Source organism: Salminus brasiliensis, chromosome 13 (genome assembly GCF_030463535.1).
Source record: "Salminus brasiliensis chromosome 13, fSalBra1.hap2, whole genome shotgun sequence".
In the NCBI taxonomy this organism is placed as follows: Eukaryota; Metazoa; Chordata; class Actinopteri; order Characiformes; family Bryconidae; genus Salminus; species Salminus brasiliensis.
The window spans coordinates 24,502,579-24,530,225 of NC_132890.1; the positions used below are offsets into that span (position 1 = coordinate 24,502,579).

A 27,647-nucleotide genomic window follows, 5' to 3' on the forward strand; every position below is an offset into this window, starting at 1 on the left:
AAAAAGCGAGAAAGAGAGAGAGCAACCGACAGAGAAAGAGAAATGTAGGGGACAGAAAGAGAGAGAGAGAGAGAGAGAGAGAGAGAGAGAGAGAGAGAGAGAGAGAGAGAGAGGGAGGGTGGGGGGGGGGGATGTCTCACAGTCTACATTGCTGAGTTTACTGAACACACAGTGGTGTAAAATAACATCCGTGTGCAGAATAACGGTAGACGCTATTCTCTGTGTGTGTGTGTGTGTGTGTGTGTGTGTATGTGTGTGTGTGTGTGTGTGTGTCAGACATTGCCCTCAGGCACCTCCACACTGTCTCCTCAGACAATAGAGTCGCACAGTGTTTGATGAGTGTGAGCTGACAGCTGCTGCTCTTGCCTGCGTGTACCCCTAATACAGTGTATACACACACACACACACACACACACACACACACACACACACACACACACACACACACACACGGAAAAGATTAGGCAGTGTAATGTACGAGGGACACGTAAAATGAATGTGTCCCCTTGTCTCTGTCACAATCATATAATGCCAGGGCTAGAGCGAAGGGGTGCATTGTTATACTCAACCACACACACACACACACACACACACACACACACAAACACACACAGCTGATACAGACCTATCAGTCAATACTGATCAGGTCAGCTCTACTCGCTTCACTGAGTGTTTTGTCTTTCTGTGCTCATGTTGTGTGTGTGTGTGTGTGTGTGTGTGTGTGTACACATGTACAACAGACATACATGATGGTGCATGTGTGGCATCGGGTGGAGACCAACTTTTTTTATAAGACACAGGTCCAATCTCCAGAACACCTGCAGCACTTAGGCTTACAGTAAAACTCATCATTCAGAAGTTCCTGTGACTGCCTTTGTCTCTGTCCGTCCATCTTCGTTAGTCTGCTTGCGTCCGTCTGTCCATCTTAGTCCATCCGAAGTCCATGACTCAGTCTGTCTCTTTCTCTCTCTATCTCTCTATCTTACTGTGTTTATCTCCGTCCCTGTGTGTCTGTGTGGTCTATGTCTTTTTGTTTCTGTCCAAATATGTCTCTCTCTCTTTCTTGCTCTCTGTCCATGTCTATCTGTCAGGGCTGTCGGTCTGTCTACTTCTGTCTGTCTGTCTGTCCTTCCATCTGCATGCCCATCTCTGTCTTTTTCCGCCCGTCCGTCCACCTCCTCTCCTTCCATCCGTCTGTCCATCTCTGTCTCGTCCGGTCTGCATGCCCACGTCATTCTCCGTCCATCTCTGTCTTCTTCTGTCTGTCTGTCAATCTTTGTGTCCTTCGGCCTGTCTGCCCATCTGTGTCCTTCCGTCCATCTGTCCATCCCTGTCTCCTTCCGTCTCGGTCACCCTCTCCTGTGAGTTGCTCTTACCGATATATGCAAGTAATGTAATTTCTTTGATCTCTCTCTCTCTCTCTCTCTCTCTCTCTCACATCTGTGTGTAAAGATAAATGCTAGTCAGCTGTAGCCTGTTTCTAAACCATAATGCTAGATTGTGCCACTACTTCCCTTTCCAAAATAGCAAATCCATGCCAATAGGCCAGTTTTAAGAAGATAAACTTCAAAATACTCAACCCACACAGTCATCACCTGATTTGCGTTGTCTTGCTGACCGATCGGGTCATTATATGCGATTCTCCAGAAGAGATATTTCCGTTAAGCACATTCTCCAACACTGCTTTTCAAGGCTATGCGAACACCCATACTGCCGTTACACTATAGACTGTGCTATGTCTGGAAATGTATTAAAAATGTATTACAGCGTCCTTAATATAACATAGTTAAAGATAGGCCCGCATGACACTCATTGTCTGGTGCAGAGGGAGATGTTCCCCTTTTGAGTCTCAGTTCCTCTCAGTGTTTCTTCCTCCTGCTTTTAGGGAGTTGCTTAAAACAACAATAAAAGGACCCAGAGTCCCATACAGTGCCAGAGACCATATCAGGGAATCTATTGGTTCGAGGGGAGTGTGTGATGACTTAGGCCTGCAGTTAGCACCATGCTAATTGGTAGGGTATGAGCTTCCATTATACAGAGCCAAACTAGATAAATGCATCTCGGCTGACTTGAGGGTACGCTAAGAAATTCGGGTAAATCTACACATTAAAAACAAAGGTGCTACAACAAGTTGATGTGTGATGCCATAAAAGAACCACTTTTGGATCTAATAAAAATTAGATATATTTTTTTGTTATTGAGATTTTTGTAGTATGAGAATGAAGGATCTTCCCATTTTAGTAAGGAACCTTTAAATCAATAGAAGATTTTTTAAGCTCTTAAAAGGTTCTGGACACTGTTTTTGAGAGTGGTTGGTTCTTGGCATGTGCACTTTGCTCTTCCGTGTGAGGGTTCTAGAGGATTTTAGAGCAACTCTCCATGACAACACGGAACAGCCCATAATTACACGCTGTGGAATGCGGTAATTAAAAATTGTTCACCGAAGGCTGAGCATCGCCTGACTTGGCCGGACTAAATTAGAACCTTTTCTCCTTTTGAAAGAGGATGGAAAAAATCCATGAGTGCATGCAAACACACAAAACAAATGCAGGAAAATGTGCAGACATCTGATCTGAGCAGCTCTAACCAGGGCCAAATTCTGATGGATGGACAACTGGAGGTAATTCTCCACCCTTCTTTTCTTCAAACATACCTTTCAAACCTCTATTTTAGCTTTATCAGTCCACAGGACTTGTTTCCAAATCATACCAGCCTTGTTTAGATGTTCTTTTGAAAACCGCTTACTCTTCCATGAAGGTCATCCACTACATGGGACACCTACTCATTTACTGTTGCTGTTACAGGAATTTACTTTGGTGTGAGTAACGCAAGTCTTCACTGTCCAGGGAAGGCCTTCTACCACATTTTGGAGCACTGCTATGAGGATCTGATTTGCATTCAGTGACAGTAGCATTAGTGAGGTCAGGATGATGGATGATCACCACCCCACCTCATCCCCAACTCATCCCAAAAGTACTGGTTGGAGCACCCTCATTCCAGAGAACCCCTCTAGCCCATGCCTAGCATTGGGCATAGTGGAAATAGGTTCATGTTTAAGACCTCTAAAGACATCCTGTGGTATCTGGCACCACAGTGTTAGCAGCAGATCCTTTAAGTTCTATAAACTTGAGGTGGGACCTCCATGGATGATGCGATCCTCAGGTGCCCATGACCCTGTTGCTGTTTCCACTGCTATCCACTGCTTTCCGGGAACGCCCCACAAGCGTTTTCAACACACCTCACTATGTGCTTTCATTTACCTTGGGTTAACGTTTGTGAAGGAACTGCTCCTTTAATTCAGAAAATAACTGGTCCATGTGTTGGAAGCAGGAATGATGGACAAGCGTAAGAATCTGAGGGCCTGTTTACACCTGGTATTAACATGCGTTTTGTCTCTGGACAGTATCTGTATCTACTTTGACTGGATTCTGTTTATACCAGTCATTAAAATGTATATATGTCATTTATACCAGTCATTAAAATGTATATATACACACACACACACACGTTTTACATATTAGCAGTACCACAGCTGAGAACAGAGTGTGCACTGAAGCTCATTGAGATTCTGTGCAGATGTACACTGTGATCCACTGTAGCAGATACAGAGCAGCTCAGAGAACGAAAGCCATTAACGCTACTGCGCTGCATGAATATTGTAAAAAGTGGCTGTGAGTGGCCCTCTTTCAGAGTGTCTGGTTTCAGATGGCTTTTGGTTAATGAATGAGACTCTAGATTATGGCCATTAACGGCACAACCTCTCAGCTTGTCTTCTCCGAGTAAGCGGACGACAACGCAGATTTGCTGCTTAACTCTGATCGTAATGCACACAGGGTTGTCTTTGACAGTCTGGGAGAGGCCTAAAAAGCCTACCGGCTCAGAACATGAGCTGCTTCTTGAAGAGACAGTTCAAATCTTCAAACAAATAAAATGTGTGTCTCATCAGTTAGGAGGCTAATGCAGCCGAGAAGCAATGGAAGCTCATACTAGTTGTCCAGATGGCGGCGGCTGCTGCTGCTGTTTAGTACTGTGCTATGTGACACCGAAGGTAAAGTTTGTAGTGAGGGCACAGGAAAGATTTTGGGCATGATTCGCAGATACCAAAAGCTATTCTAGTCAGAGAGAAGATATATTGCAGACTTAGGGGGCAGCCATTACAGCGAGATTAGAGCCAAGCCCAGAAGATCAGTGCTGAAATGAAAATATTAGAGGCTCCTCAGGGCAGGGCTGTGCTGACTTCGTTCCAGAGCTTTACAGACCAACACACTATTCCAAGACCTCTGACCCTTAAAAACAGTGTAAATACCATGGCCATAGATTCCTGGACACCCCCAGTCAGCATGTGAACGTGTTCAATTCCATCACCAGCTCACCTGATTTCACATCATTAAGCTCAGATTTAACCAACCAGGTGTTGGATCATAACTAAATATTAAGTAATAAATAAATAAATATATAAATAATGCTAGACTCTCATGAGGAGAGCTTTTTTTTTTTTTTTTTTTTTGCATTTATTTAAATATATAAATGTAAACACTAACTGCCCAGAAAAGGAGCTTTTTCATTTACACTTTCACAGGGGACTAAAACTTTTGCACAGTACTGTAAATATAATACAATCTAATATAATATGGCACATATATTATCACATCCTACCGACACTGTATCAAAACAAGTGTGTGTGTCTGTGTGCGCGAGAGCCAGCATGTATGTGCATGTTAAAGCACCGCAGGAAAGCCCAGGAGGAGGATCTTCTTTCTCATATGCTAATCAGGGGCGGGGCCAGGCTCTTGTTATGGGAACAAAGTGTACTGAGGTCTCAGCCCCTGGGGTGGGTGGATGTGGGTGTGTGCGTGGTGTTTGTTTGGGGAGGGGAGGTGCAGTTGGAGTTCTGGGAAGGGGACTAGACTGTTACACCCTGATCTGGGTTCAGCACTTCTCAGGCAGGACCATGGCGAGTGCATGTGGGCAGCTGATCTCCATGATAAGATAATATGCTGTTTGAGGGCCTCGAATAAAAGCAGTCATTGTGAATTCTCAATGAATAGGAAACACACCTAAAATGCCTAGGCTACACTTAAAGGAGCAGTCTGACTAAACACATGCTGATGTGGCTACACATGAATGGCAGCGAGTAGCACCAGCACCAGTTAGCAGGAGGTGCAGTTAGCATGGCTGTGGTTTAGGGTAACGTTTGTGAAGGAACCGTTCTGATTGAGGTGTTGGGAGCAGGAATGACGGACAAGCGCAAGAATCGGAAGGCCTGTTTACACCTGGCATTAACATGCGTTTTGCATCGGGACAGTTTCTGGATCTACTTTGACCGGATTCTGTTTACACCACTCATTAAAATGTGTCCCCAGCCCAACCAGAGCTAACAACGATTTCTCAGCGAAGTCGTCCTGCTTTGGGAGGTTCTACAGCGTGGTGGAACAATACATGGTTCTCGCATTTCCAGAACAGCTCTATCAGAAAGTGCAGCAGACTATTTAAACTGCAAGGGGACAAGCTCTGCACAATCTACTGGTAAATAAGCACAGCGAGAGATAATGAGGGAGAGCCACAGTAATTATTACTTATACTTACGTTATTCAACGGACGAATTTCCACTTGCCTGACGGAAGCCGATCACAGAAAATGCATTGCATTTCCACTTGCAGAGATCCGTCTCTGACCACCTCTGAATGTGGTCCGAGTGATCCGATCGCAATCCAATCATAATGCATCTTAGAGGCGTTTGCAAATCCGAAAGTGAAAACTTAACACATTTCGTTCACCAAACTCACGTTAATGCCAGGTCTAAACAGGCTAACGATGGCTAGGCTGGTCTTGTAGGCTGTTCCTGGTATGCGGTGTTCAGTACCTACCAACCGGTAAACCACCCACAAGGCTCGGTGATGTGATCTATAGGAGGCCCCACCTCACAACCTACAGGACTTAAAGGAGCTTCTGCTAATGTGTTGGTGCCACAGGACGGGTCGTTTGCAGTATGCTGATTGGTGGACATTCACTTCACATTCATGAAGGAACATTGCTGTTCCTTTCATTCGGAAAATACCCTCACTTTGTAGAGGAATGCTGGGGGGAGAGGGAGATAATGTTCAGAAACTGAGGGCTAAGGGGAAAAAAAATGAGGGCTACAAGATAGAAGGATGACTTCTGAGTTTGACCTCTGCTTTGATGTGCAAGGCCTGCCTCAGGCAGTGTCTTAAGCATACACGCATACACACACACACACACACACACACACACACACACACACATATATGCACACTTAGCAGACACTCACCAAAACAGCCCCTACATGCTGTTTAACTGACTTTCTACAAGCCCTTTAAAAAAATAAACAGCGAACAGCATCGCAGTGTTCACTGCAGAGAGCGCTATCAGTGAGATCCAGAAGAGAACTGAGGTCACCTCTCAGGCATGACCGATTTGACAAAGCCCATGCTGCAGATATGATGCACTCTGACGTGAAGAAACACACACACACACACGCGCTTAATGTGCACGTGTAGGTTGAGGTGCTGGCGTCACTCAGGTTGATTAGATTAGATTACTGTCTGCTGCACCATCCCACTAACAAGGTTTCAGAGGTCCTCATATAGATGTGATCTTTGGAGGCCCCACCTCACACATGTCGATTCCCGATACAACAGGAAACCCTCACATGTCTCGTGGAGTCCATGTCTTGTAGGTTCAGAGCTGTTTTTGGCAATGCAATGAGGATCTACACAATATTGGGCAGGTGGTTTTAATGTTATGGCTGGTGGGTGTACGTTAGCACTACTAGAGCTGGCAAAAATACTAAAATGAGAAAAGTGGAGAGGAAAGGAAAGGCACACTCCATCATATAAAGTGTATATTCGCTTGTGACTAGTGCTGGATTATGAAATACTGTACGTTTATGATGTTACACGCTCTAATAAACTGAAAACAACTGAAGCACTTACATGTTTACATACGGCACATTTTTAGTTGCTACTCATTTCTGCTGATTTTGCAGATCTCAGAAGTCATTACACCCTGATAAAACCAGACTGTGGCATTTTTGGAAAGGGAGTCTTCCACTCTGGCATAGCTCTCAAACTTTTAAAGTAATCTCTGACAGCTACATAAACCTGATGCCAGCTTATTTGACTCTTTAAAACCTAAAGGCCTGTATGTGAGCCCATACTTCAGTTCCAGTCAAACACAAATGACATATTTACTGAATAATTTATAGCGGATACCGAATAATTAATAGTACATGCAGAATAATTTATAATGGAAACTAAATATTGTATAGTAGATACTTGATAATTCATAGTGGATAGTGAACAATTCTCACTATCTAGTCACTGGATAATTATTTTAGATACCAAATAATTTATAGAAGCCATTTGATACTGACTGATACAGAATTGGTATTGAATAATTTATTACTGATACTGAATAATTCATAGTAGGGACTGAATAATTCATAGTGGATACTGAATAGTGAATACTGAATAGTGAATACATAATAATTCACAGTAGACACTGAATAATTCATTACTATTCAGTATCCAGTATGAATGATTCAGTATTCACTATTCAGTATCAGTTATGTAAAAGTCAGTATCAAGTGTCTTCAATGATGGTGAACAATACATAAACTAAATAGCATTTATAAACTAAATTTATGACTAAATAGTGAATATTGAATAATTCACAGTAGACACTGAATAATTCATAATGAATCATAACTAATTCATAGAAGATACTGAATAAATTATAGTGGATACTGAATAGTGGAAACTGAATAAGTCACAGTGGTTCCTGAATAATTCACAGTGGTTCCTGAATAATTCACAGTGGATACTAAAAACAATTACCAGTAGATACTGAATAGTGGATACTGAATAATTCATAGTGAAAATTAAATAATTTATAGCAGATACTGAATAATTCATAGTGAAAAATGGAATCATTTATAGCAGATACTGAATAATTCATAGTGGATACAGAATAATTCATAGCAGATACTGAATAATTCACTGTAGTATTAGTGAATAACAGGTTTTTAAATGATTGAAAACCTAAAATTAAGCCTAGGGTTCAAAGGGTTAAATGAAGAAATGACAGTGTTGAAAGCCATTGAAACCATGTTTGGTTGTCTGCATTGTCACCCACTACAATCAGACTCCTCTACCCATAAGGGTTCAACTCTTCCATGAGTCAAGAGGACAAACCAGCATCTCCATGCCTCCCTGTTTCTTCTCTGAGGAGGTTCACAGGATCCATTTCTCGCTCTTGGAACAGAGAGCTATTGTTCTGGCCTCAGTGAACGAGTGGTTCTTCTCCTGTTTGAAGCGCTGATGCGCTGAATGTGCAGGAATTCGAACTGTATCAGATAAAGTGCAAGATCCTTTTGAACGACCAAGAGCGAGATTAGCATCAGAGTGACTCAGTTTAATAATGCGTCCAGTCAAGCCAGTCAAGAGTCATGCGGGCTCATTGTTTTGAACTGTGCTGAGAATCTCCAGATACTCGGAGTCTGGCAGGTTCTCTCAGACACATGTTTGACCCAGAGCAAGAATGCAGGGATCCAGGCCACTTCCTCCAGCTGTCTGCCTCCAGTTTCTTAGCCAAAAAACACCGAACCTTCCTGTCCAACTCGGGCCATGTACAGAGCTGTTCTTCACTCCTCTCTCACGACCATTCTCCATACTCTGCCCTGTTCTCCACAGGTCCTTATCTAACCCAAATTCACCTTTAAGGCAGGTGATAAACTCTAAGGCTGATCATTATTCTAATAACCAATTAATTGATCAACTACTGTGAGATCCATCGAGTGATTGATACATTCAGTTTATTATGATTACTACTAAGGATTAAAAATCATGTTTAGGTCGTTTTGACTCAGTCTCGTCTCGGTTTCTGCACTGTTTTGACTCAGTTTCATGGCGGTTTCTGCACTGTTTTGACTCGGTCTCGTCTCGGTTTAGGCACTGTTTTGACTCCATCTTCTCTCAGTTTGGGCGCTGTTTTGACTCCATCTTCTCTCAGTTTGGGCACTGTTTTGACTCCATGTCGACACTGTTTTGTCTATCTTCAAACTGTTTTGACTCTGTCTTGTCTCGGTTTCTGCACTGTTTTGACTCCATGTCGACACTGTTTTGTCTATCTTCAAACTGTTTTGACTCAGTCTCGTCTCGTTTTCTGCACTGTTTTGACTCGGTCTCGTCTCGTTTTCTGCACTGTTTTGACTCGGTCTCATCTCAGTTTAGGCACTGTTTTGACTCAGTCTCGTCTCAGTTTAGGCACTGTTTTGACTCAGTCTCGTCTCGTTTTCTGCACTGTTTTGACTCAGTCTCGTCTTGCTTTCTGCACTGTTTTGACTCAGTCTTCACACTGTTTTGACTCAGTCTCGTCTTGCTTTCTGCACTGTTTTGACTCAGTCTTCACACTGTTTTGACTCAGTCTCGTCTCTGCGCCTCCATATTGCCTTGACTCCGTCTTGTCTTGGTTTCAGTGTTGTTTTGTCTGTCTTACCTCAAGTAGAAAGTACAAAGTCAAACTGAACTAAGCAAATCTACATTCATTATTATGGTCTACACCGCATGTGTCCTGGTCTTGGCCCTGACCTCTATGTTCTGGACTACAACAGAAAAAGGTATACTTTACTAAAAAGCTAAATTAATTAGATACAGTCCCCATTTCTATATTTCATATACGTTTTTGGGCTGACAAAGCATTACCTGCACCTACTTGTGCTATATAAAAACTCTAAAAGGGTCGTCTTAGCACCCATACATTTTAGCTTACTGACACAAACTGAAAGACAGTACTCAGAACAGCGTGGGCATATCCGAATGGACAGAGAACTTTTGTCGCACGCAAACATGTTACATATGTGACAAAGTAAGTTACTCACCTGTTTGGAATTTTAGGAATGTAATGCACATAGGCTCACTGAGCTCTGCCTCTTCTAGTTGTGGACCGCAGGGGCGGGGGAGGAGAATCTGTTGTGTTCATGAAAGGTACCTGCAAGAACAAAGACATGCAGTTAATACATCCAGATCTATAATTCAATAATCAATCAATATCTGTCGGTCACATGTAGAGTCTATGGTTGTAAAAAAAAATTGACCTACAAGTAACTCAAGTAAGTGTCAAAGTACATCATCAACCACCAGAAAGAGACTGCAGTACATGGAAGGTGTGCAAGGAGGAAACATCAGGGCAAGACTAAATTTGTTTAAAAAAGCCACATGTTTTAGCCACGTTTTAATGGAGCGTCCTATTTTTTTCCCCACAACTTCACTCAAACTTAGAAGGCCACTGTTATTGTCCAGTTTTTAGTGACTTTACTTTCCCTTAGCATACAGCCTCAGGTCCTGCACTGTGCCCTCTCTGCAGGATGCCTGGTAATGATGACAGCCTGCAGGAGTGAATTACATCCCCACAGCTGCTGCTTCTCAGCCCCTCCACCACACATATACACACACAGACACACACCCACCCACACATACATACATACAGTACACACTGAGTGCACGTGGCGCATGTACAGAATGGGGTCATACCCAGTGCTGAACACATTCATTGAAGCCAATCAGTGAGCTGTCAGCAAAGAGCATGCCATTAAATTCAAGTCACGCTGGAGAGGAGTAGAAGGTTGGAGGGCCGCACTCAAATTAGACTCCGAGCTCCTCCTTCGCTCATTCTCTCTCTCGCTCACTCTTCACACACTCATTGCATTAGGCCAGTTAAGTCTTAAAGGGCCCATGTCACTGAGATCGGAGCTTAACTTCCTGGGGCAAAAAAACAAGAACCTGGCGATGCAATACGTATTATGATACAGGGGTTACGATATAATAATATATGGTGATGTATTACGATGCTGCAAGCAATATAAGCAACTAGAGCTGGGCAATATGACGATATTTTAGCGTATTGTGTTACATTTTGGTATTGCGATAACAATAATCATACGGAGGATGCTGTTAGTGCTTAATTATCAGCTGCAGGTTTCCTTATTAACAGTGTAATTGGACTGGTTGAATTGGATGAAGAGCAGCAGAAAAACAAAAAACAAAAAAAACAATCACTCTATTCAGTACAAGGTCCAAAATGACTGATTTTGGTGTAAATACACACACACATACACACATACATACATACACATATATATATGTATATGTATGTACAGCACAGTGCTGGCAGTCACTAAGTGGACTCCCTACCGACTCCTTGGAGATTTCATTTGTGTCCAAGTATATACTTCCTCAACATTATGAGCGGACAGGATAAGAGAGCAGGCCACGGGGGTCCCAAACTTTACAGGGCCTTCCGGTAACCAGAGAACGCCAGTGACAGTCTAATGAGGACTGATGACACTGCTGATGAAGGGTAACGCCATGTAGCCGGGGGTGGGGTGGGCGGGGGTCCGTCAGACCCAGCCTGAGTGTCTCAGCTCAGAAAAAGGGTCTTGGAGGTAGGCAATGAAAATATGATGCACTATGTCACAATATCCTTTTCTGAGTAGATCACAGCCATGTTCAGAACGTCTAGAACAAAGACCAATTACAGCGAGCCAGTAAACAACCACCAGAGACTAAATTCCAGTCTTGTCTGCCATTATCTTAAAGCAAGCGTGGATATTAACAAAAAAAGCTTCAGTCATGAAATTAAAAGCCTCAAGGAAAAAGGGTTCTTTGGGGCAATGACTCAGAGAAGAACCATTTTTTGTTCCCCAAAGAATCTTTCAGCAATTGGACCATTTAAGGACCATTATGCTGATGAGTGCAGTGTTTATCAGTGATATACCATGGTAGCCAAGTGTACTGACAGTCATCCTGTTGTAGCACCATCCAAACAGAATGTATACTATATAAGTATGAATAAACAAGGGCACACAGTGTTATGATGAAAAGCATTCATTTCAATTACAGCCTATAGGAACACATTACCACCACCTAATTAACCACACACGCTCAGAACTTCACATGGATTTTCAGTGTGGGGAAGAACACTGGGGCTAATGCAACTCAGGAACACAGGATCTATTCTCTAGAAGGGAGGAAATAGACGAGTATGTCCAGATGAAGGGTCAACGCACTAGTAGTATTATATGTAAGGTGATCACAATACTTCAAGAAATTCACTATAGGGCTGTGTATTGACAAGAACATGGTGATGAACAAATTTAAAAAAATGAAATTTATCCAATTTTCCTCCCCAATTTTAGCTTGCCAATTACCCAGCCCACTCGTTAGTACTCTCCCCCCTTTCACATGTTATGCTCCTGTCACTGGGAGGGTTAGGACTGACGCATGCGCAACTAGCCACCACCTGTTTTTGAACTGCTGCCGCTGCAACGTCATCTTGCAGCCAATGCGCTCGGAGGGAAGCACCGGGTACTCAGCTCTGATGCATTGACTAGCAGATGCCCATGCCGGCCTACATCACACAAAGTAATGTGGGCATAGAGCAAGGACAATTGTGCACTCTCAGGTTCTGGCTGCAGATGGCAGGCTGGCGATCTGGTGATCCAGTGATCAGTGAGTCATAGTGGCAGTCTATGCATACTGTGGTATAATGTGGTTCCATGCATAGTTCCACGCATCGTCCAAGAGTAAGCTGCAGCCTTTTCTTAAATGTGTCTCTGCTGTTTCCAACAGTTTAGTAAAACACCACGATACAAACTGTGTGTTTTTAGGTATTTTGATGCTACAATCTTGACGTATCGCCCACCCTCACTCCCTCCTGGTCCTCGCGTGGGAAATTCTCCTTCTATCCAGTCTCCCGTTGTAGATTAGCAGCAGGTCAATCACAGATTAAAAAGTCCTAATTAAAAATCCACCCCAGACTTCCTTGGAAAAGCAACTCGGCTGCAACTTTGGGGGAGTTTAACAGGGATTAACGTGGCGTTCATGGAAGAGATCCAAGCTTATCTGGAGAGCTGAAAGAGGGGACGCTGGCAGAGGGGAGCCATTGCTTTACTCGGAGTGCCCACATTACTGTAGTCGCTTTGACTTTGCTGGGCAGAAGGACGGCAGCTGACTGAGGCTTTAAGGTCTGCCGGTTAGATCTGAATGGTTTTCGTGGATGGTCTTTCAGCCCAAGCAGATGTACATTCTCCTGCTCACATGCTGACATGTTTTCCATTTAGCACCGATTAATAGCTTTAGCTAATAACTTGGCAGGCAGTAGGCCGCTAAGAGCAGGAGGGACGAGATAAGAAGATAAAGAGTCAGTAATTCATATGGAAAATGGATGAAAACAGGTCTGTCTTCTCTAAGCTTGAAGTATGCTTTTGGTTACTTTTCACCCCAGTGTTAGAAAACAACAGCAGAATCCAACTCAAACAGCTTCATTAACTCTAAAGACCCTGACACTCACACATACAGGTACACAAAAGCAACACTGTGGTGCCAGCCAGGTTTGTGTGGTCGGATAGGGAGAGATATCACCACCAAAAGTATCCAGACATCCTGTTCAATTGGTTAATTTTGCTACTTTAAGGTGCACTGCTGACCCACTGTTGTCCACACCCAGTTTGTATATCACAATAGAAATGCACCGGCCAATAAAATTCATCCTAAGGTCACCATGCTCAATGCCAAGAGTTGGGGACACAAAGCCCACCCCCAGCATTGGGCTGTGGAGGAGTGGAGCAGTGTTCTTCAGGCTGATGAAGGCTCCATCCAGTACCTTTTAGGATAAGCTGATGAGCTAGAGTGCCATAAGTAACTAATCACGTACTAATCTGGCTGCATGCAATCACATCCAAACCTTCGGCAGGCTAAACGGGTGAATATAGGTAAATGCGTTGTGCTATGTGACATCACAAAAACAGTAAATGCAAAACAGGCATGCATTTCTCGACCACTAGGTCAAAGTGAAGGACCCTTTGGAACCGACCCAGAAATGCAGCCAGTGCAGTTATCCACAGTTCAGCAGACATACAAAGAGGGAGGGGGGGTGTGTCCTGAAAATGGTATCACCACATAGCCTGGTAAGCCTGGTGTGAATAATTTGCTGGAGTTTCATAGGACAGTCCTACCGAGGACCCACCTTGATTGTCAAAGAGAGAGGCATCACCATGTCTAGATCCTAAAGAACCTCTTTGAGGCCTTTAGAAAGAAGGTTGGAGATGCAAATGAATCAATCGAAGATATGAAGTGCTGGATTTTCACCATATCGCCCACCCTTAATCTCCGACAGTCAAATGAAAACGTCATCACGGGACCTACAGGTAGCTCTTGCTTAGTTGATGTGCAAGTACAGCATCTACCATCAGAAAGAGCTTGATTTAACTGGGAGGTGAGCAAGGAGGATAAAAGCCTTGCAGTCAGAGTAAACATCAGGGCGAGACGGCACACCTCCCATGAGAATTTACCTGGTGCAGTCGTTTTCTGATGGTAGATGCTGTACTTTGACATCTTTACACACTGCATCTACCTCTGCAGTCTGGTTTCCCACGCGATGAGGCCGTTCTCTCGTGTGGGTGGGGCAAAGAATTATACAAATGAACTGAAGCAGCTCAGGATGACCGCTGATCAGGTGAAACAAAGGTCGGTTGAGTCAGTGGTGAACTAGAGCTGTTCTCAGCGCTAGAGAAATACACTGGAAAGGTTATCAGCACAGCCGTGAGACCCGACAACAGAGGAAATGAAAGAGAAGGAGTGAGACACTGACACACACACACCTCCTTCCTCTCCTCCCCTGTAGTCATTCAGATTGTGGCTTTTTGGATCAGCTGGTTTTCAGCCACAGCCCCAAATACTGCAACACACACACACACACATCATGAAACACAACAGAGGGAGCATGAAAGAGAGAGAGAGAGAGAGAGAGAGAGAGAGAGAGAGAGAGAACACTAGTGATGAGAAAATTTTAAAATGAATATCTTTGCTGTCCAATGAAAACCATGTATATTCAAAACAGTAACTTTACAGGAGGAGGAAAAACCCTTCTTACCTTTCAATGGAGCATTTGAAAGAATTGTTTTCCATGTCAATTTGGAGCATTTCTATTGGTCCATTTATCCAGCAGCTACAGGGTTCAAAGGATGGACAAAACCAAAAACCAAAGCCAAAAATGGAGATACATGTTTTTTCATTGGACAGCAGCGATATGTAAAAACTCATTCTCACTGGCTGAGGAAGTGGGGGCTACCTCCTAGAGGGCCACGTCAGAAAGTCCCTGTGGGATCACTTTGGCAAGCCCTGCCTCATATACAGGTTCACCTGCAGCACACTGTGACTAATGACAGCACTAATTATAGCTACCCACCAATCTATGCTGCGGTAATCCTGCCTACTCTGAGTGTACTAATATAACTACCAGCCACAGGCTGTTCATTATTGTTGCTTTAGTCAGCAGTGTTTCAGAGCAACACACACACACACACACACACACACACACACACACACACACTACAGCTGCACATTTCTCCCCTTTAAGCGCTTAGTGGAAGCATAAAGTATTGAAGAACCGACCGTGGGCTGGTCTACCACACCAGTGTAATCCTACAGGGTGATCAGTAACAGAGTGTGTGTGGGGAAACAGCAGTGGGACCCTACCAGCTCTTGATAGGGGTGAATTATTCATACACTCCACCGCCGACAGGCTGTGCATATTCAACAAGCTTGTGTGTGTGTGTGTGTGTGTGTGAGATTCAGTGACTTATTTGCACTCTGTCGGCCTGGTATGATCAGCATGACTCTCTGTTCCTGTCTCCATATGATGTGTCTGACTTGGGGATTGCCAGCATGTCGACACGATGACATGATCACACACGCACTTGGTTATGTGGGTTTTTACACCGCATCGCTGCCTTCACCAGAGGGGAACCCTCAGGCCTTCAGAGAAGGTCTACTGATTTCTGGGAATTAAAACATCTATGTTTGAAATTGCCCCCCCTCCCCCCAACATGATATTGTCTGCATTTATACCAGTACAATACTAGTTCTAATCCATTGTGCAGTATTAGTCTATTCAACTAACCATTGGTTTTACTCCATTAACCAGTACTAGTCTTGTTTCGTTCTCCAATACTAGTCTTAATATATTTTCTAAGTGTAGTCTTATTCCACTGAGCAGTATTAGTCTTATTCCAACTTCCAACACCAGTCCAATTTCATTACCCAGTACTAGTCGTATTGTATTCACCAGTACTAGTCTTATTGTATTCTACAGTACTAGTCCAACTTTATTCTCCAATGGTCATCTAATTTTATTCTCCAGTACTGGTCTTATTCTATTCTCAGTACTAGTCTGATTTTATTCTCCAGTACAAGTCCGATTTTATTCTCCAGTACAAGTCCGATTTCATTATCCAGTACTGGTCCGATTTCATTATCCAGTACTGGTCCGATTTCATTAACCAGTACTGGTCCGATTTCATTAACCAGTACTGGTCCGATTTCATTAACCAGTACTAGTTCAATTCTATTCTCCAGTACTAGTTCAATTTTATTATCCAGTACTAGTCTAATTTTATTATCCAACTCTAGTCCAATTTTATTCTTCAGTACTAGTCTAATTCTATTCCTTAGCACTAGTCTAATTTTATTCTTCAGTACTAGTCTAATTCTATTCCTTAGCACTAGTCTAATTTTATTCTTCAGTACTAGTCTAATTCTATTCCTTAGCACTAGTCTAATTCTATTCTTCAGTACTAGTCTAATTTCATTATCCAGCTCTAGTCTAAGTCTATTCTCCAGTACAAGTCTAATTCTTTTGTCTGGGTAAATCTGGTCAAGTCAGCTCTGCTGACTGGTTAAGATTACAAGCAGAACTAAAGGCCTTCCACATCACAAACCACATTTTGATCTACAGAGGGTGGGACCACTTACAAGAGCAAACTCTTGTAGAAAATCTTACTCTCTGCCTTCTGGAGGTTGAAGATACGTCACAGACAGTGAATACAAACAGGAGCCTAAGCAGTGGGTTTCGGTTAGTTGTCAGAAATGGAAAACAGCTGTGGCAGCTCTGTCTCAAGGTAACGATAAAACTGTAACCCAAGGTAAAACACATGTGCACTGAGCCACTTTGACAAGGGCCAAATTGTGATGGCTAGACCACTCAGTCAGAGCATCTCCAAGCCATCAGACAGGTTTTTTTTAGGGTGTTCCCGGTATGCAGGGCTCCAAGCAAGGACAGCCAGTAAACTGGCAACAAGGTCATGGGTGTCCAAGGCTCATTAATGCGATCCATGGAGGCCCCACCTCACAACTGCTAATGTCTGGGGTGCCAGATATTACATGACACCTTCAGCAAATCCAAGCCTACCTTCATACACAAGATTGGGTAGGCTTGGACTTGAATTTTATGGCTGATCAGAGTTCATAGCAATCCAGAAATGCACCATTGAAAAGGTTCACAAACTGTCACAAAGAGCAGCTCCCAACTGAACTACTGTTCCCCACGACACAAAGGGCTGAACTGGGATAGGTTCATGACGAAACAAGCAGCTCCTGTTTGCTCTGGTCACAGAGAGCAGCTCCCTTTGTCATTCCTCCGGCAGGAACTGCATTTCCACAGGGAGTAACATGAGCCGGGATCATTTACCCTAGCGCGGATCCACGCAGCACAGCCACTCACTTCAAAGCATCCCTAAAGCCTTACGTTTACAACACTCAGCAGCCCTGCGAGAGCCCTCTGCGCCGTAACCACAGCAGCCCACCCCTCAACCCACCCCCCCCCAACCCTCGCTCAGGCACAGCCAGATGGACGGAACAGGAAGAGTAAAGCGGGAGGGAGCGCTGGGTGGCCTCGTCCCAAGCCGTCTGCACTAACTCGCTAACTGCAGCTCCTGTGAACAATTACAGGCAAAAAAAAGAGAGACTTCTGTGTGGAGAAGCTCAGAAAACCAGGGGAACCTGGCAGACACTGGTGGAGTGTAGAACAATAGCAAAGAACATCAAGCATTTATAGCTGTTCTACAGCAGCTTTGAAGCAAAGTTAAAGTGTGGTTGGTAAGGAACCTGTACATCAAGAAAAGGTTCTTTAAGCTTTTAAAGCAGCAATATGTAACATTTTTTACCTTAACATAGCAAATTCAGAATCATGATGATGCTCCACTCTCCAGTAGAGATGTATTGTGAGAATAGCATTGCCATCATTGCTACTTGGGGCTTGGCACGCCAGAAACTGCACTATATAACTTTGACGACGCAGGGAGGACGATGCTTGTAAGAACTACGCAGTGCAGTGAATCATATGTGTGTAAAATCCTCATGATTCTCTCACTTCAGATGTCGTTTCTGTATCTCAGGTTGTCAAATGCATGTGTAAAGTGTCCCTTAGTGGTGGCTCAAAAGTACAAATTTCACTTCTCAACTGTAGGGGGAGCCCAGGAGCAAGAAATGCCATTTTTCACTTAATGCTGCTTTAATGGGTTCTTAATTTTACATCTCTATTACAAAAATGGTTCATTCTGAGAGTGTGGGGTTGCTCCGATTCTGAAGCTGACATTAAGCGTATTAATATTAATATTATTAATATTAATATATTAATATCACACTGCTTGATAAGGGCAGCACAGAGGCTTCTTCTTTATGCAAAAACACAGAAAGCTTCAATTCCACATGTTGATCCATTTTACTATGACAACTGCTGACATATATGTCTTGTAATGACAAAAACATGAGATGGTATTAATTATTTTTTTTTATGCCATCTATTCTTGTCATCATATGCTTACAAATACACATGATATATGGATTTCAAGTTTTCACCGATTTTCGCAACTGTTTTCAAAGAGCTATAAGTGAGAAATAATTAATAGAGAACAGAAAAAAAGTTCCTTTCCAACTAACATTCTTAAATGAACCACATTCACATGTCTTGGTGGCCTGGATCGGTGCTCGTCGCTCGCAATGCAATATGATTTAATCTAGAATAATATACAACACACCACATGAAGGGGCTGTCTCTCAAATTTAATAACAGGGTGGAGAGTTCTCTATGATAGACAAATTTTACAGGGTACACCAAAAAATGACAAAGCGGAATCCCCCCACTCCCTGTCTCAACCGCCCCCCCCTCCCTACATTCCCCCTCCCCACGCTCATCCTCTTTCTCTGGTATTCACTCATCCATTCATTGTTTGTTCCCATGCCAGAAGCCAGAAACATACAAAGGCAAATATTGACTGCGAGCTGCAGACTCCCAACCGCCTGTGTGTGCAGTGAGCGCTAGGAGCGAAGCTCCATCAGCGGCGAGACACAGCCGCACTCACACAGCCTGCAGCTGACAACAGAAAGCATTAGAAAGTCATTAACTGGCAGCGTAATGCAGCGACTTCTCCGTCTTTTCTGTCTTGGCGGGCAGGCGGGAGTGCTTTGCTGGGCTAACAACCTAAATCCAGACGTCATTATTGCAAAGCCCAGAGCACGCTGACCCAACATGCACCAACAAATTCAAGCCACAGCTCCTGACAGAGATCAGGAGCAAACGCTCACTCTAAAGAAGGGACGTCAGACGTACGGCCTGCAGGCCGGGACAGGCTCCATTATGGGCCTAAGCCGGCTCACAAGTAGAATAAGCCAGCCTGGTATGGGCATGACAGAATACGTATTGTGTGATATCCTCCAGGAATGTGTGTGATGATTGAATGATGATTGAACGCGGAACCAGATTTCACAAGCACAGGTTCCACACAGAAACATCATATTTCAGATTAGCTTAAGCTGACTGGCGTCGGACGCTGGCACGGGTTCCACCAGAAAGCATGCTGTCCTAGGCTGAACTCAGCTGTTGTGAATCAGGAGAGCAGTGCTAATCAGTTAGCAGGATAACAATCAGGGATGACTCGGATATCGAACGGCCGCCGTTGAAAGGACCTAAAGCTGAAATGTTGGATCTGTAGCCCAATCTCTAAGCTAGCCTTTGCATGGCTAAGCTAGCTTTTACTTTGCTAGCTCAGCTACAAACACTGTATCAGACAGCTTAGTGCAGCTGCTGTTCACTAACTGCTGAGCTTGTGACAAGTGTCGACTCTAAAACCTGTGTCAGAGAGTAAGTGGTGTTTGTCAGTAGCAGAAAAGCTAAATGAGACCGGTCCGGCTGTGTCTGGACTCTAAGTTAGCTAGCAAGCTAAACATCACAGCATCAACCATGTTCCAGCTAAGTGTAATGAGCTCATCGTTTTGAAATACTGTCCATATTTGAAGATAAGGTCAACATTTTTAACTACTGCAGTATACGGCATTACCGTTACACTGCCCAACCCTAACGCTAGGTGAAGCTTGGCCTAAGCCGATTGGCGTCTGACTACGGCGAGTGCTCGCAGACGAGTATGGAGAATATGTGGCATCTTACAGGGACGTGCGAAGATTGATGACTGAATCTTTAACTTAGGCTAACATACAGGCTATCATTGAATTTGACCCATCAATTGCAGAAATGATAGTGTCAGCATCTACAAGGTCAAAGGTTCAAATCCCAGCACTGACTGGGTACTGCTGGCTGTGCCTATGGGTGAAGCACTTGCACCTAACTACCCACTGCACCACTATGCTCTTTGCAGACAGAGCATATTTAGCCCTTTCCCTTTCAAGCACATCAAACTTCCTAACTTTATCGACTGTATTGCTGTATCATGGTAATCTTACTGTAATATAACTGTATTATGATCATATCTTCCACCACAGTAATTAATAGTGTGATTAGTATTAACAGTGTCAGTTGCTAAAATATTTATCACAGTAACCCTCACCCCCAACGCCCCCATCCTGTCCAGCTCTAAACCCAAACCACTCCGAATGGATCTCTTGGTGTTTGCAGGTTTAGGAGGTTCTGCAGAGTTCATGTCCTTCACTGGGCCTCGTCCGACATATGCACATCTTAAAGCCCCAGGCTCTGGGAGGCTCTGGGAGGCTCTACTGGCTGCTGCGGTGTCTGCAGCAGAGGCTTGGAGGACATTGCTCTGTGGAAGAGGATCCAGATGGCGCTCAGTCTGCTCAGCCTGGCCATCAGTGGCTACTCCAGGGCCACGCCAGGCCAGCTGCCATGCCCACTCAAAGCAGTAGGCACAAACATGAGACAAGGCTCCACCCTAACACCAAGCCAGAGGGAGACAGGACATTGCCATGGACATAACTGGAAATATTGCACATGTCCACAATATTTTTAATAATACTAATTTGTGCATCCCCATCTTTGCTGTTTTTCCCCCTAGCACAAGCAAGAACTTTACACACATCTGTCCAGATGCATGCTAAACCAGCTACTGCCAATTTTTGAACTGCTACGCCATTGCCAGACAGCCATCACTCTCTTAGGAAAGCAATGTGTTCCCACCTCCACCAGACCAGCTAACAGACACCTGTGTTGACCATCACCACTTAAGAGTGATGATTGGAGAGAGCACGGCCAATTGTGCTCTCTTGGACTCCGGCCGCTGATGGCAAAGCGGCATGGCTCGGGATTTGAACTGGCGACCCCCAGGCCTTAGTGGTAGTGTATTAGACCACTGCCCACTCTGAACCCCTCAGCAGTCAAAATTGTATGGGGTCTCCATGGTGATCCAGACAGCAATAAAAATGACCACATTTCTAGTATTTTTGTTTTCTATTAAACCCAATCCTGATCCCAATGATCATTTCTACACAACAAACACTGTATTATACTGTCCTTCAGTCAGCCTGAGGGATCTGGCTTTTCTAGCTGTGTTCATATTCGCTCTCCTCCTGCTTATGCTCTCCCAGTTTGAAGAGGACGGGTGAGGATGGAGACTTTTCCAAAGCATCCATCGTTTGGTGACTGGCAAAGTGTTTAATATGGATTAATACACACAGTAGGAAACTAAATATGGTGAGTGGAAGTGGTCAGAAACCGGCTGTCTATTTCTTGAGGTGTGACAGGCTGTAATTGGGTAAGAGGGCTAATAGTAATAGAGCTGAGTATAATGGTTGCTGTAAGAATGCCATTAGTCACGCTCATCCAGTTCTGCTTGTGCCCGTCACTGCGTTTGTAGTGTCAGTGTCGCTCTACATCACTATTATAGTGTTGACAACTCTTTACTCTGAACAGCAACATCAAGAGCGAGCAGAGGAGCTTCAGTGTCGTGTATAATTAGTCACAAACACGTGTAAACCATGGATAATCCTACACATTTCAATCAAAACACCACAATAACCCCCCCCCCACACACACATACATACATACATACATACACATACATATATATATATATATATATACACATATATACATACACACACACACACACACACACACACACATATATATATATATATATATACACCTTTCAGACAAATAAAATTGAAATTCAAGGTGCTTCACAAGTGATTGATGACATAAGGTTAAAATATAATTGTAATATTTTAATATAAAAATAAAAGGTAAATAATAAAACAAAATCTAACAAAAAATAATAAATAATAAAATAGTAGAAAAATAAAACATAAAATACAAAGTCAGAGTATATAAGAATGGATATTAGGACTAAGAGAAAGTCTATAGAAAATACTACATAAAAGCCAGACTGAATAAATATTATTATTAAATGTAATCTTTTAGTTTGTGCTTAAAGATTTCAATGAAGGTTGTTCTAGTATTTTGGAGCATTGTGCCTAAAAATAGCACCACCAAAGATTTTTGCTTTTCTTTGTGGAACAACTAAAAGAGAAGATCTTGAGGATCTGCGGGACCTTCCTGGTTTCAGTGAGGTAGTCTGGTACAAGACCATGTAGTGCTTTATGAACTAATACAATTTAGATTTAAATCAATACGAAAACAAACAATTAAAATAGGTGTAAAATAAAAGATGAGCTCTCCTTTTGCTCTTAGTCAGCACTCATGCAGAGGAGTGTTGAATTAACTGTAGCTGGTGTATTGTAGCTTTTGGTAGTCCAGAAAGGAGAGTGTTACAATAGTCCAACCTGCTAGTTATAAAAGCATGAAGTAGTTTTTTCAGTGCCTCACTTTGGATGATGTTCTTCTTATGTTCTTCAGATGATAAAAAGCTGTTTTTGTGATCCTTCGAACATGAGCCTTGAAATTCAAATCAGAATTAAAAATGACTCCAAAGTTTCGGGCCCCCAAGCATATTTAGTTTGGAGATCAGTTTCTCTCTCTCTCTCTCTCTCTCTCTCGTTTTTGAGCCAATGAGCAACTCTTCTGTTTTGTCCTGGTTTACCTGCAAAAACTTCTTTGACATCCACAGTCGTGTACGTTGTGAGGTGGGGCCTCCATGGATTGCATCAGTGAGCCTTAGGTACTCAACTTTTGAGAAATCAGGAAGGGGCAAACACTTTTTCACAGCATTGTACACATACATCATGCCAGCCAGACACACAGATACACACACAGACTTAACTAAGCATCAAGGTTGTTCCAGCAAACCTAATTTTTCTCTCCCTCTCTTAAAATTCATCTCTCGTTAATTATAAATCTGCTGATTATTCACAGCTAGTCTGACTCGGCGGGGAAGAGAGAGACAGAGAGAGAGAGAGAGAAAGAGAGAGAGAGAGAGAGAGAGAGAGAGAGAGAGAGAGAGAGAGAGGGAGAGAAAGAATTTAGAAAGCATGCGAGAGAAAGAATGAACGCTCTGACCCCATTTCTCCAGAGCTGAGTATTAATGCAATGTGACACACTGTGAGTTCAGACCACAACACTACCAGCCTTTCACTCAACACACACACACACACACACACACACACACACACACATCCTCACAAAGCTAACACTGAGTGTAGTGTAGTTATAACCAGAACCAAATTCAACACTCCATGGCTTCCAATTTGTCCAGGGGACTAAGGCTGCTACCATGAACCGAGGATCGTTGGTTCGAATCCCGGGTCAAAGAGGGCACAATTGGCTTTGGTTGACACCACCTTCTCCCCACATCACTCATACTGTGATGTTGGTCAGCACAGGCATCTGTTTGCCGTAAAGTGCTGCATCAGCGGCAGTTCATTAAGAGGCGGTGGCTGGCTTTACATGTGCTAGTCTTCACCCTCCTAGTGTTGGGGGCATTACTAGTGCTGGGGATGATTTCACATGAACAGGGATTGGGTAATTGGCCTTCCAATTTTCTACACATTCAGGACAAACAGGCTTAAACCATACAACAGTCAGAGAAATCAGCAGGTCTTAAAGAAACATCAGGCGTGAGATGTGGCTGTACACGACTACAGCTTCAATATCATGCTGATTGCCCACTGAACTGCAATAGGGAGAGTAGCGCGGCTATCGTTGCTACTCTGGGCTTCACTTTAGGTGGCGCTTCTGTATCTCCCAGCTTGTAAAATGCACAGAAAAAGTGTGTTTTAGGGCTACATAATATATAGTTTTAGCATAGTCATCGCAATGTGCACATGTAGAATAGTCAAATCACAGGACGTGCAAGGTTTTGCAAGGCAAATTTATCAGATCATCATATTTTCCATGACATACCAACCAGAGTCAGATAATATCTGCCCAACAGCATTCGTTTTACTCCGTATATTAATATCGCAACATGCTGGATCATTGATTTTTGGTGACGTCTGGTGAAAATACTGTATTTTTGAATACTGCAACTTTATAATCACAGAGAAAAAACACTATTGCATAGTCAGTTTTTTTTCCAATATCGTGCAGCCCTAGCGTCTGTCCTTTAGCAGTGGCTCGAAGCGCCAATTCCAATTGCCGACTGCAGGGGCCACTTCTAGGTTTAGTCCTTAAAGGGTTAATAAAATGATTAAATCACATATGCAGGACAGCTGGCGTATACCGTGGTAATATTTTGAGACAGCATGACGGTATGAAAAAAAGAGGATACCGACTAACCCTAGTACCCTTGGCTGCTCCAATAGCTCAATAGCTCAGAGACGGAGGGAGAGTGGAAGTCAGCAGGCCTGTCTGGTTACGTTCAAAGGCTACTTTAGCCCCCAAATCTGGGAACTTTACTGCCAGGAAACAATCAATGGAGGTGCCAACACAAATGTGCCGCGTTCCCACTAACAGTGTGTCTAACACACATACACACACACACTCGCTCACTCTTTCCCTGCCTTTCTCTCTCTCTCAGACACACACATACTGCACATATGTAAACAAAGCAGCGTGGCTGAGGAAACGGGTTTAAAAACGCCTGAGATTCAAACTCTGGCAGCAGCCCTGGCGCTTACAGAGCACTAAGTGGGTTAAAGCACACACACTCACACTCACACACAAACATACACACACACACACACTCACACCACAGTCCTGTCAAACCAGACCTGCTCATCAAAGGGCTCTTTTGTGAGCCGGCTGGAGTCAGATACACCGCAACGTATATGGGACACGGGCACACACACACTTCCTTGATCCCAGGTGTTGTGTGGGTGTGTGTGTGTATTTCTTTTTTTTACTGGGCAGCTGAGGCTACTCCTCTTCCTCCCCTACTTTATCTGACGCACTCATCCTCACCCGCTTTTTCGCTCTACGGTCAAAAACATTAGAACTGAGACAATAAACGCTTTATTTGAAAGTTACAACCGACAGCTGCAGTTAATGAGAACCCACAGTCACTTCAGTTCAGTGGGAGTTCAGCCGGTCTGACTGGGCGAAGCCTTCCGTTGATGTTTACACATCCTCATATTTCCCCGGGTCATTTAATATCACCGTATTTTCCTGACGTGTCATGGTATCCTGGGATCAGAGGGTGCTTAAGTTAGCATTAATAAAGTTAATGGCCGCAGACACTGAGTGCTGCTACTCAGGCGAACAGAAGAAGGCCGCTAAAGGCTGCTTAACTTTAGGCCTGAAACTTTACAAAAGTTCCCCTTACTGTGGCCCGCAACTTTACAAAGCTCCCCTTACTGTGGCCCGCAACTTTACAAAGCTCCCTTTACTGTGGCCCGCAACTTTACAAAGCTCCCTTTACTGTGGCCCGCAACTTTACAAAGCTCCCCTTACTGTGGCCCGCAACTTTACAAAGCTCCCCTTACTGTGGCCCGCAACTTTACAAAGCTCCCCTTACTGTTGCCCGCAACTTTACAAAGCTCCCCTTACTGTGGCCCGCAACTTTACAAAGCTCCCCTTACTGTGGCCCGCAACTTTATAAAGCTCCCTTTACTGTGGCCCGCAACTTTACAAAGCCCCCCTTTATCTGACCCACAATTTTACAAAGCTCTGTTTACTGTGGCCCACGACTTTACAACCCCCGCCCCGACCTCCTCTCTGAAGGGCCAGACTTTTCAACCATCCCTTTTCATTTAGCACTGGAGCTATAGAGCTAATCTAGCTAACCAGTGATGGAAGCTTTAACGCTACCAATTAGCATTGTGTTCAGTTTTTTTAAACATTTGGGTTAGCATTGTGCTAACTGCTAACTGTGATCACTTGGTCACATCACTGGCAAACAACTGGTTTGGATGGTTTGTCCAACTCATAATAACGAGACTGACTCCAGTACATGATCAAGACAACAGAAATAATCATCAGATATACTCTACATTTACAGCAGAAGGGTCATGAAGTGCGCTGGCAAGATTATAGCTGACCCCTCTGACTCTGGACATCAACTGTTCCTCACTGAGCACTTCTATTCGGTACAAGCCTCAGGACTATCAACGCCAAAACAACTAGAGCTGAGACCTGTGGCCTTCATCAGCCACAGTGGACATCTCACACTTTAAAGAGAACTTTACAAACCCCCCTTACTGTGGCCTAGAACTTCACAGCCACCCTTACTGTTGCCCAGAATTTTACATCCCCCTTTTACTGTATTTCAAAACTTTACAAGCCCCCTTCTGTGGCCAGAACTTTACAAACTCCTCCTTTTCAACACCCCTTTTACATTGATCCACTTTTACAAACCCCCTTTATGTGGCCCAGAGCTTTACAACCCCCCACTCTTTTTGGAGGGCCAGAATTTTCAATCACCCCTTACTTTGGACCAGAACAACAACAAAAAAAAAAACTTCTGTGGCTAGAACTTTACATTCCCCTTTTACTGTAGACCTGAACTTAACAATTCCCCCTTTACTGTGGCCCACAACTTTACAACCCCCCAATACTGTTTTCCAGAACTTTACAACTGCACATCACCCCCCCACACACACACTTTTTTGGGCCGAGAACTTTACAACCCCTTACTGTGGACCAGATCTTTAAACCAACTCTTTTTGCTGTGGCCCACAACTTTACAACCCCCTCTTACTATAGACCAGAACTTTACAGCTCCCCCTTTACTGTGGCCCACAGCTTTACAAACCCCCAAAATGTGTACCAGAACTTTACAACCGCACCCGCCCTCCACCTTTTTTTTTTTGGCCCAGAACTTTACAACCCCATTACTGTGGACCAGTACTTTACAACCATCCCTTACTAAGGCTAAGAACTTTACAAACCCCCCCCCCCCTCTTACTGTAGCACCGAACTTTACATCCCTCTCCTTACTGAGGCCAATAACTTTACAAATGGTCCAAAATCATATATCTACAAGTTCTCCATTCTTGAAGTAGATGGGTCTACACTTTTAACGGATAGCGCCCATCATCTACACAGACCTCCTACTGAGCTGCTAAATTCCTGAGTGCAAACAAGATGAGAGAACCCTGTAATCCAGCAAGCAATACCTTGACCCTCAGTTGCACGCTCTTCTGGAGGACACAAAGCAGCAGAAAAACGTATCAACAAACTCTCAGAAGCACCTGAAATAATCGAGCACACAG

The 27,647-nt window shown here is 43.7% G+C and overlaps 1 protein-coding gene across 4 annotated transcripts in view; it reads right to left on the reverse strand.

Annotated features, from left to right (window-relative positions):
* Positions 1–27,647, reverse strand: part of sipa1l3 (signal-induced proliferation-associated 1 like 3) — a 120,202-nt gene that overhangs the window by 68,209 nt on the left and 24,346 nt on the right. For all 4 annotated transcript variants that reach the window (XM_072695540.1, XM_072695538.1, XM_072695539.1 and 1 more), the window contains exon 2: positions 9,899–10,008. The gene's annotated coding sequence lies outside the window, so the exon portion shown is untranslated. The remainder of the gene's footprint in view (positions 1–9,898; positions 10,009–27,647) is intronic.